The sequence below is a fragment of the Bufo gargarizans genome, chromosome 5 (assembly GCF_014858855.1).
Source record: "Bufo gargarizans isolate SCDJY-AF-19 chromosome 5, ASM1485885v1, whole genome shotgun sequence".
NCBI lineage: Eukaryota > Metazoa > Chordata > Amphibia > Anura > Bufonidae > Bufo > Bufo gargarizans.
Window position 1 is genome coordinate 257,715,958 of NC_058084.1, and position 12,389 is coordinate 257,728,346.

Consider the following 12,389-nt stretch of genomic DNA (forward strand, 5'->3'; position numbering starts at 1 on the left):
CATCGTAAGTTGAAACTAGACTCAACTTACCATACAATGCCTCTGAATGAGATCCAACCAATCAAGGCCACTTCTCTGGTAAAATAGCGGAATTAGTTGCTAGTTAGCATTTATTCCTGTCTGTTATATGTAAGGACTTGTTTTATCTGTCTTAGTTATCTGCTTATTTTTCTTAAATCTACATTTTCTCTTATCTTGGATAACATTTTGGGGCTTTTGAACCGATCACTCAAGTTACAATGGTTTCAACATACAATGGTCGTCCTGGAACCAATTAATATTGTATCTTGAGGGACCACTGTATATTAGTGTACAATACTGTGCATTGCAGATACATGCATAGGTTGTCTGCTGTGATAGTGAAACAGTTACTTTGCGTCAGTATGACAGGCAGGTGACAGGCATCACTATTAGAATCACTTCACACCTAAATTATTTAGCCAGTTACAGGGCCAAAAATTACCAAATAACTGGTGTGAACTTATCTTTACAGGTAAATGTTATTAATAGGTATAAACAACCATGCAGTGGCTCAAGATTGTACTATAGAGTCAAAGACTGCACTCTTTTTACACTATCAGCTGATTCCACATAGATTAAAAAAAACAAAAAAAACTGTTGGGTGGCAACTGCATGAGGAGTCAACATAATGGCCCAGTCACAGAGTGGGGATGTGGCAACTGCATGAGGAGTCAACATAATGACCTAGTCACAGAGTGGGTTTTATACAAACGGGTGTGGCTTACTGGCTGCACTCTGAAGGGGCGTAACTAAGCAACTACCTGGTCTTCACTAGAGCCTCTGATGGTGAGGATAGGCTTGAGCCATTAGGGTCGTTGCCAGGTGCCACTCCAGAGCAGTCTCCGAGTCAGTGGCAGCAGACATAGGGGCAGAGTACCTGGTGCAAGCACCGAGGGGATATGCGTGGCCAGGAGGCTCCAGGTCAGGACAGGCAGCAATCAAGCAAGGTCAGTAAGCAAAGTCCAAGGTCAGAGGCAGGCAGTAAACAAAGTCCATGAACTAAATCCAAGGTCAGAAACAGGCAGCAAACAGGCAAAGTCCATAAACAAAGTCTGAGGTCAGAGGCAGGTGGTAAACAGGCAAAGTCCAGAAGTTCAATGAACAGGGTCTGGTACACAGTGAAGCAGACAAGACAAACACCTTTGCACTTGGAGCTAGACAAGCTAGAGACCATGAGTTGCTCAGGCATCTTCTTGTGATAGGAAGCACCTTTTAACACCTGCTGAAATCCAGCCATAGACTGGGGAGACAGAGGGTGTGTATGTGCTGCTTCATAGGTGAAGAGAGACACACCTATGCAAGCTCAAATACCAGTATAGGTTTCCAGCAGGAAGGAAACTCTGGCATGGATCACAGATACCATATATAAGTTACCTGCTGTCCGGGCTTGTCAGCACAGCCCCGCAGTTAGGAGCAGCAGCACCGGCACGAACCACTGGGCTAACAGTAGCCCCCCTCTTACGCTTCCTCTCCTCAGGTCTGGTCCTGGACAATCATTTTTTCAGAAGAAGTGGTGCATTTCTGTTTTCTCTAGGTTCCCAGGATCTTTCCCCAGGGCCAAATCCCTTCCAATCCACTTAATACAGGGGTTTCCCTCTACTCTTCTTCCTATCCAGAATAGCTTTTACCTCATAGACGTTCTCATAACTGACTGCAACAGGAGCTGAGACAGGTTTCTTGAAAAAAAAAATCAGGATGACAGGTTGCAGCAGACAGATGTGGAAGGAATTTGGTACCCGGAGAGAGGCCAGCAGCTTAAGTTTGTAGGAAACATTATTGATTTGCTCCAGAATTTCAAATGGACCGATAATGCGTAAGCCCAATTAGTAAGCGGGTATTTTGAGCCGGATGAATTTGGAGGCAAGCCACACTTTATCACCAGGACGGAACTTAGGTGAATCCCTACGTCTTTTATCAACAGCCTCCTTCATGCACACAGAAGCCTCTTTCAGAGCTCCCCTGGTCTCCTCCCAGATTTTAGAGAACTCTCTTGAGGTGGCATCTGCAGCAGAGATACTGGAAGGATAAGATACCGGGAGTGGAATATTCAGTTGTTGGCCATAAACAACAAAATATTTTGATGTTTTTGGAAGACTCGCTGACATCATTGTTGTACGAAAACTCAGCCTGAGGCAATAGTTTGATCCAGTTGTCGTGATGACTGTTAGTGAAGTGGCGCAAAAAGTTTGTAAGAATTTGGTTGACAGACACGCTCCACCGTGGGCTATCAGACCATTGGACTGAGAATGATACTCTGATGAGAAGTCCAGAGATACATTTAATAGCTTGCAGAGAGCTCTCCAGAATTTTGCCGAAAAATGTGTTTGATACATTTCTGTGGCCAGTTGTGGAGCAGAAGGAGGTCCAGGCAGAGGAACAAAATGCACCACTTTAGAAAAGCGGGCAACCACTACTCAAATTACAGAACAACCAAAGGAATTGGGTAGATCCGTGATAAAGTCCATAGCTATTTGCTGCCAGGGAACCTCAGGAATAGGAAGAGGAAGCAGAAGGCCGGCTGGCCGTTGTTTAGAAGTCTTATTTTGTGCACAGGATGGTACAGGTAGCTACAAATTCTTGGATATCTTGTCGCGTGGATGGCCTTCAGTACTGCTGTGCAATCAACCTGAAGGTCTTTCGCTTATGAGCATGATCTGCCACTTTAGATGATTGACCCCATAGTAAGATTTGATTTTTTGGAGACTCTGCAACAAAGATCTTTCCAGGAGGGATTTTGGATAGCTTAACAGGACAGGGCGAGATTTTAGCGGGATCAATGATGAATTGGGGCTCCTCCTAGTCAGTGGAATCAAAGGATCATGAAAAAGCATCTGCTTTGATGTTCTTATCTGCAGCACGAAAGTAAAGAACAAAATCGAAACGAGCAAAGAAAAGGGACCATCGAGCTTGTCGAGGAGTAACGCTTTGTGCAGACTGTAGGTAGGTGAGGTTCTTGTGGACAGTATAGGTCACTATAGGATGACTGGCTCCATCCAAAAGGTAATGCCATTCCTCCAATGCCATCTTGATGGCCAACAACTCTCTGTCCACAATCAAGTAGTTACGCTTACCAGAAGGAGATTTTTGTGAAAGCACCACCCCAGCATCGATGCATCCACCTCCAGGAAAAATTGCTTACTGGCATCAGGACGATAGAGTACTGGAGCCACAGAGAAGGCCTGCTTCAAGGTTTGAAAGACTGATTCAGCCTCAGCAGACCAATTTTGTGGATTTGCCACAAAAGTCAAGGCAGTCAAGGCAGAGATGGGGGTGTCATAGAAGAGAAGTGTGGTAGAAATTGGCAGTAGTAGTTGGCGAATAGTTAGCATTTGGAGGACCAGACGAACCTGCTTCTGGTTAGTAGCCAAATCTGTAGAGAAAACAAGGATATCATCGAGATAGACCACAACACAAGAGTATAACAAGTCTCTGAAGATATTGTTAACAAATTCTTGGAACACTGCAGGGACATTTCTTAGTTCAAAGGGCATCACCAGATATTCATAGTGACCGTCACGGGTGTTAAAGGCAGTCTTCCACTAGTCCCCTTGACAAATTCGGATCAAGTTGCAGGCATCACGCAGATCTAATTTGGAGAAGATCTTGGACCCTGGAAAAAGGGGAAGAGGGTATTTGTTTTGATAGTGATTTTATTTAGGCCCCTATAATTGATGCATGGCCGGAGAGAACTGTCTTTTTTTTTTACAAAGAAGAAGCCAGCACCAGCCGGAGAAGATGATTTCCAAATAAATCCTAAGATTTTCTTTGGATCTAGTCAGACACGGCTTGTGTCTCTGCTGGTGACAGAGGATAAATGTGACCACGGGGGGGGGGGGGGGGTAATAACCAGGAACCAGATCAATAGGACAATCATAGGGCTTGTGTGAAGGGTAACATCTCAGCCTCCATCTTATCCAATACATAGGTATAGGCAGTCAGATTTTCAAGATTTGGTGGTACCCAGGGTGACCAAGCAGGCTGAATAGGAGAAAGACACTTTCCAAGGCAGTACTGTCCCCAACGAAGCACCTCTCCACACTTCCAATCACAAACAGGTTCATGGACACGGAACCATGGTACCCCCAAAAGGAGAGGATGGTAGAGACTTTGAAGAATCAAGAACAAAATTTCTTCTGTATGAAGAGCTGTATGAAGAGCTTTCCAAAAGAAAACCGCAGGTGCGGACATTGTTCATGCTGCAGGTTTAACCCCCAATGGAACATTTTGAGGTTCGGAGCAAAAGCAGATATGTAGTGTACCTTATCAAATGTACATGTGGTAAGTTTTATATAGGCAAAACTATTAGGGGTCTCCATGAAAGAATCATTGAACATCTGAACTCCCTGTCCTGTACGAGGTTAATTGATCACTTGAGGGAGGCACATGCAGGTAACAGCTCAGTTTTGCCGGCATAAAATTACTACAGAGTCTACCACAGGGGGGCGATAGACACAAGGAACTCCTCAGACAAGAGAGTAGATGGATCCTTCGCTCAGACGCAATGGGACCCTTGGGTTTAAACGATACAATAGATATGGGAATATTCCTGTAGGGACCCGATTTCTCTTGCTAATATGTTGCATGTGGATTTACATGATAATGGTACTGTTTTTAATAAGTTGTGTGGTTGTTTGTCTTTCAGCAGTGACGCAGTTTACTCTGATGCATGATCGGTGCAGTACCTGTTGGGCGCAGGTAATACCGCGTCACAGGCTGAATGTCTTAAAAGACCAGGTGAATTGAGCACTTGATTAAGGGCCAGAGGAAGCACTTAGGTGCGAAACGGCCGTCACCCATTCAGCTGGTTGCACTGCTGTGTTGTTGTCCGCTACCTACTGCCAATAAAGAGAAGATTGTACTAGCGCAATATGGTGAGTGCCGTTCGTCTTTTCTACAACTGTCTTTGAAATTCTCCTTATGTAACTTGCTTGTTACACGTGGGACAGAGCACCGCTAGCCTCGCTTTGATTGAGCAGACTCACCTGACCTACCCCCACTGATGAATTGCTGCTACAGAAACAGGGGAGCTGTTTATTCAACTGCAGTGCCACTCTGTCTCTATTTTCTGTTTAGTGCATCAGCTCCCAACTATAGTTTCACAGGTTCAGTAGAAAATTGTACGGACTCAGATAGAGCCCTACCATTGACAGATGACACATCAATGGTTTTCTGCAGGTATTCGGACTAGAATATGATATGGATCCACTATGGCTTTCTGCATGAAGTTTCCTGCTGATCCAGAATCCAAAAGTGCCATCTCCGTGAAACGAATATCTCCAAACGACAAAGTTTCTGGCAGAGTCAGAGGTAGAGAGAAATTATCTTCGCCTAGGGCCACCTCTCCAACAGACCCTAGGCTCGGGAGTTTTCCCGGCTTCAGGGGACACATGATCATAACCACCACCATAGAAACAAAGGCTTTTGGCACAGAGGTGATAACGTTACTGTTCAATCAGCATAACTTCGTTGACCTGCATGGGCTCAGAAACTGGAAGACTGAGGAACATGGAAGACTGAGGGTTAGGAGCTTGTTTAAGAGAATACGCCAGACGAAAAGGTCTCCCCTCACATGCCACTTCGCTGGCACATTCCTGGAACCGCAAATCAATTAGAGTAGCCAGGGAGATGATGTCATGCAAGGTGGAAGGAACATCCTGTCCAGCCAGCTCATCTTTAATTCTACCACAGAGACCCTCCCAAAAGGTAGCCACAAGTGCCTCATTATTCAGAGTTCAGAGGCCAGCTTACGGAATTGGACTGCATACTGGCCCACGGATTGGTTCCCTTGACAAAACCGCAGTAGAGAGGATGTGACTGAGGTAACATAGTAACATAGTACATAAGGCCGGAAAAAGACATTTGTCCATCCAGTTCGGCCTGTCATCCTGCAAGTTGATCCAGAGGAAGGCAAAAAAAAAAAACTGTGAGGTAGAAGCCAATTTTCCTTACTTTAGGGGAATAAAACATTCCTTCCCGACTCCAATCAGGCAATCAGAATAACTCCCTGGATCAACGATCCCTCTCTAGTAGCTATATCCTGTAATATAATTACACTCAAGAAATACATCCAGGCCCCTCTTGAATTCCTTTACTGTACTAACCATCACCACCTCCTCAGGCAGAGTGTTCCATAGTCTCACTGCTCTTACCGTAAAGAATCCTCTTCTATGTTTGTGTACAAACCTTCTTTCCTCTAGACGCAGAGGATGTCCCCTCGTCACAGTCACAGTCCTGGGGATAAACAGATGATGGGATAGATCTCTGTACTGACCCATGATATATTTATACATAGTAATTAGATCTCCCCTCAGTCGTCTTTTTTCTAAAGTGAATAACCCTAAGTTTGACAATCTTTCAGGGTACTGTAGTTGCCCCATTCCAGTTATTACTTTAGTGGCCCTCCTCTGGACCCTCTCCAGCTCTGCTATGCCTGCCTTGTTTACTGGAGCCCTAACTGTACACAGTACTCCATGTGTGGTCTGACTAATGATTTGTAAAGTGGTAGGACTATGTTCTCATCTATGCCCCTTTTGATGCAACCCATTATCTTATTGGCCTTGGCAGCAGCTGCCTGACACTGGTTTTTGCAGCTTAGTTTGCTGTTTATTAAAATTCCTAGATCCTTTTCCATGTCAGTGTAACCAAGTATTTTAGCATTTAGTATGTACGGGTGACTTGCATTATTCCTTCCCATGTGCATAACTTTACATTTGTCAGTGTTAAACCTCATCTGCCACTTATCTGCCCAAGCTTGCAATCTATCCAGATCCATCTGTAGTAGTATACTGTCCTCTTCAGTGTTAATTACTTTACACAGTTTAGTCTCATCTGCGAAGATTGATATTTTACTATGCAAGCCTTCTACAAGATCATTAATAAACATATTGAAGAGAATAGGGCCCAATACTGACCCCTGAGGTACTCCACTAGTGACAGTGACCCAATCTGAGTATATACCGTTAATAACCACCCTGTTTTCTATCATTGAGCCAGTTACTTACCCATGTTTTCTCACAGTCCGAGCATTCTCATTTTATATACTAACCTTTTATGTGGTACAGTGTCAAATGCTTTGGAGAAGTCCAGATACACAACATCCATTGATTCGCCGCTGTCAAGTCTAGAACTTACCTCCTCATAGAAACTGATTAAATTTGTTTGACATGACCGATCCCTCACAAAGCCATGCTGATATGGCGTTATTTGCTTATTTCTGTTAAGATGCTCTAACATAGTATCCCTCAGAAAACCTTCAAACAGTTTACCCACAACAGATGTTAAACTTTTTTTTTTAAATCAGATTGTTTTTATTGAGATTTTCAAAGCATTTTATGAGACAAACAAAGCAGTCCCCCCCTCCCCCTCCCCATACCCAAGCGTCCTAGATCCAAGGAGAACATCTCCAAAAGTCCTCTCCAGAAAGAGTTCGGTACTGAAATGCAATAGTTATACAGTACAACTTGACATCCGGTACACAATCCTTAAGCACATATCATATGTCATCATTTTGAATACATCAGTACATTACATGGCAGCGTAACAGAGCGTATATACCGCCCCTCATCCCAATGGACTATACCCCATTCCCTCTTACAGCATCCATCCCTCATCCCCTCCCAGTGAACAATGACATCCATGCCTCTCATGTGCGGCCTCTAAAAACATAAGTAAAGCTGGGGTGGCTCGGATTCCAGTATCTACTTAAACAACATTAATCTACAATATTGTAGTATTGCCTCCATCTTCCTCAGATCTTCTCATATTTTTTTACTGTTATTCCTCTTCTGGTATACAAATTTTTCCATTTGCAACAGCGTGTGAACCTTACGAACAAGTTCCCCCACCTATGGAGGATCATGATCCACCCAATGGTACGCAATCACCTTCCTTGCTTGATATACTATGCGGATAACTGCTAATTTCTGCTCAGTGGCTAGTTGTACAGACTCAGCACAGCCTAATACACATAATATGGCATCTGCCTCCACTCTTGTCTCAAACACTTTTCGTATTAGATCTATTATGCCCCCCAAATATCTCCTCAGCCTAGGGCAGTTCCACATAAGGTGTATCAGCGTAGCATTGGGCTCACCACATCTGGGACACATGTCATCTGACCTGTACCCCGATAAACTCTATGCAGCAGCAGTAATTGTGACATTCTGTGCGTTTCACCAACCGCAACATCTGTGAACCCCTCCAGGACTGTACGCCATTGCTCCTCTGACAAGTTTTTGATATCCCCCCGCCACTTATCATACAACCGAAGAGGTTGCTTTTCAATCTGCATTTCCATAAGACTGCTATAATGCAATGATATGACCCCACTGGTGGATCCCCCCCGCCCCCCCCCCTTCCCCCCCGCTGCATCCTGGGCGCGTATAGCGTGCCATATCTGTAAGTATAAGTAAAATTGGGAGTGTGTAGAGTATCCCCCTCATATAGCTGATGCATGTAGGTGAGTCTGTACCTACCCCAGACCTGAACATCAAACACTTTGTGTAGTTCCGTATACATAAGATTAGGCCAAATTGCGGTAAACCTGGTATAACCCTGTACCCCAGCTATTGTCCTGCCTTTCCACCAGACTTTGTGAACCACCCACAGTAGCGGGATGTCACTTCCCAGTCTATCCAGTGATCCATCTTCCAGTGCCATCATTAAATTCTTGCCCTTAACATAGTGACACACTATTCTTCCTGCTGTATTAATTCCATCCTCCACCCCCCATCCCCGCAATTGTTGAAGTTGGGCAGCTAAATAATAAATCCACGGATCCGGAACCCCGAGTCCCCCCATCCGTTTTTGGTCTGCACAGAGTGGCCAGTTTAATACGTGGAACTCCTCTCTTCCAGATCAGGTCCCGGAATATAGCATTAACTGTGACAAAAAATCGGGCAGGCACCCAGATAGGCGCATTATGGAGCAAGTATAGGAGCTGTGGCATTAAAATCATTTTTAAAAGGTTAACTCTTCCTATTACTGAAAGTGGTAACTTGGTCCAAGTCTGCACCTTCTGTCGAAATCGCTGTAACAACGGAGTCAGATTCAACTTTTCATAGTCCGCTATATCAATGGTGACCTGAACGCCCAGGTATTTAAAGGACCTGACTAGTTGCAATGTAGAACATTGACCTTGCCCCTCATCAGCCGAAAGCGTCATAAGTGCAGACTTGGACCAGTTAATACACAGTCCCAATAACCTACTAAACCCATTTATGATGTTCATGGCTGCCGGAAGGGAGGAGCTCCAGTCATGAAGGAAAAGAAGCATATCATCAGCATAGAGGGCTACCTTTTCAGTTACCCCCCATATCTAAAACCTTGAACTTCGCACGCTTCCCTCAGTGCCGCTGCCAACGGCTCAATTGCTATTGCAAAAAGTAAGGGTGATAGAGGGCACCCCTGCCTCGTCCCCCTGTGCAATGGAAAAGAGTGAGAAAGAGCTCCATTAACCCTAATCTTAGCAGTAGGGATTTTATATAAAAGCTTGATCCATTGGATAAAGACAGACCCAAAGCCCATCCTCCTGAGTACGGCCCACAAGTAACCCCATTCCACACTGTCAAATGCCTTGGCCGCGTCTAGAGACGCGACCGCCGCATTCAACCTATGGAATCAGCCCGCTTGCATATTCAAGAAAAGGCGTCTGATATTAACAGCCGTCCTGATCCGAATGTATTAGTGTTGTGATCACGGTATTGAGCCTATTCGCTAACACTTTAGCTAATAGCTTCACATCGACCTGCAGTAATGAAATAGGCCGATAGGATTCAGCTAACAGAGGGTCTTTGCCCTGCTTAGGGATGACGACTATGATCGCCTCATTCATGCTAAGAGGCAAACCACCCTGACGCTGCGCCTCCTTGAACACTTCCAACAACTGGGGAAGCAGAATAGGAGCAAATGTTTTAAATACTTCAGCAGGTAATCCATCACTCCCCGGGGCCTTGGTATTTGACATCTCACTCAGGGCCCTTTCCAGCTCTGTAATTGTAATGGGTCCGTCCAAGGCTGACACTTGATCAGCCCCTAACGTGGGAAGCTGTAACCCACCTAAGAAACTTGCAATTTCTGACTCTCCTGCATTGGTTTTGGACTCATAAAGGGACGCATAAAATGTATGCATAATTTCCACCACCCTATCTTAAGCAGTACAAACAGTCCCCTCATTATCGCAAAGAGCAGCGACATATGCAGAGGGCTGTTGTGCTTTGGAGAGTAGTGATAGCAATCTACCTGTTCGTTCCCCTTCTTCATAAAACGATTGTTTTTGGAAGAAACGTTTGTTCTTTGCCCTGAGGAGAATCTTATCATTTAGTTTATGCTGCGCTTCCTGCCACTGTTCTCTGTGTAATTCGGTGGGCTGCCTAACATACTGGGTTTCCGCATCCACCAATAGGCGCTCTAAATTCCTAATTGTTATTCGAGACTCATTCAGTTTTTTATTGACCTCCGCGATCAGTACTCCCAGCAAAAATGCCTTCATGGCATCCCACACTATCAATGAAGAAGTTCCCGCAAGGTTAATGGTAAAACATTCTGTCAACGCCTTCCCAACGCCTTCCCACTGACAACCAGAACGGGTTAAATTTCCACAGTTCCACAATTTCCTCACTGTTCAAAGGGGTGAGGAAATTGGCAGATACCAAAATGGGGGAGTGATCAGAAACTTTCCTAGGTAAATACTCAATGTCGTAGATACGGCACCCCATCGCTTCATTCCCCAGTGCTAGATCTATTCTCGACAGTGTCTGATAGGTACTAGAACAGAAAGAATACTGCCGCACAGAAGGATTGTGCAGCCTCGAGAAATCCAACAGTGATGCTTCCTCCAGAAGTCTCCCAAATGGTGTAAGTTGCCCCCTCGATTGAACATCAGAGCTCAGCAGCCTATCCCATTCCATACAGATCACGCTATTAAAGTCCCCCAAAATCCGTGCAGGTACAGCAGGTTAGTCTGACAGAAAGGCTATCAGTTTTTTAAGGGCAGTCGGGGAATATGGCGGTGGTAGATATATCTCACAGATATACATTGAACATTAAAGAGTGTTCCATATAAGAAGATATAACCTCCATTTGGATCAATCCACTTATCTATACAGCTAAAACTCAGCTGTCTATGAATCAAAATACTTACCCCCCTTGCATATGAGGAGTAAGTAGAATGATAACAGTGAGACGCCCATCTAGGAGATAACAAGTGGGATTGCTCCGGAAGGAGATGCGTCTCCTGTAGACAACAGATTACAGGATGATATGACTTTACCATTTCCATTACTGCCTTCCTTTTGGTAGCATCTTTAACCCCTCTAACGTTCCAACTCAGGAAATTCACTGGATCAGCCATATTCAAGCATGAGAACCCACACATGTATCGGATACTGTAAATCACATTTCTTCATTATCTGTCTCCCCTGGATCACACCTATGGACCTAGGACCCCCCTTCCCTAACTCCCCCCTTCCCACCCCATCCCTTAACAACCCCTCCCTCATTACCTAACTAACCTTGGAAGTCTCGCCTCCTGACAGACCCCACTAATACACCTTAATAATAAGGCCCGTGGGTAATCCTAAAATCTATCAGCAGAGCTGGCCTCCCAAACCCGTGATGTCTGGCGAAATCAAGAGCTTCTGTATTACGCCAGGTACAATCACAACCTGTCACAAGTAACTGGAACGTATAAAACTGGGTATCTTCCTGCACTAACCCCAATTATAATTGAAAAAATAGGCTTTGGTAGTATCGCTTATCAGCCTAGTACTGCGCATAAGCAGCTGGACCTCTTACTAAGCCATATACAGTTGCAAGAAAAAGTATGTGAACCCTTTGGAATGATATTGATTTCTGCACAAATTGGTCATAAAATGTGATCTGATTTTCATCTAAGTCACAACAGTAGACAACCACAGTGTGCTTAAACTAATAACACACAAAGAATTAAATATTACCATGTTTTTTTTTTTTTAACACACCATGTAAACATTAACAGTGCAGGTGGAAAAGGTATGTGAAACCTTTGCTTTAATAACTGGTTGAACCTCCTTTGGCAGCAATAACTTCAACCAAACGTTTCCTGTAGTTGCAGATCAGATGTGCACAAAGGTCAGGAGTAATTGACCATTCCTCTTTACAGAACTGTTTCAGTTCAGCAATATTCTTGGGATGTCTGGTGTGAATCGCTTTCTTGAGGTCATGCCACAGAATCTCAATCGGGTTGAGGTCAGGACTCTGACTGGGCCACTCCATAAGGCCTATTTTCTTCTGTTTAAGCCTTTTATGTTGTTGATTTACTTCTATGCTTTGGGTCCTTGTCCTGTTGCAACACCCATCTTCTGTTGAGCTTCAGCTGGTGGACAGATGGC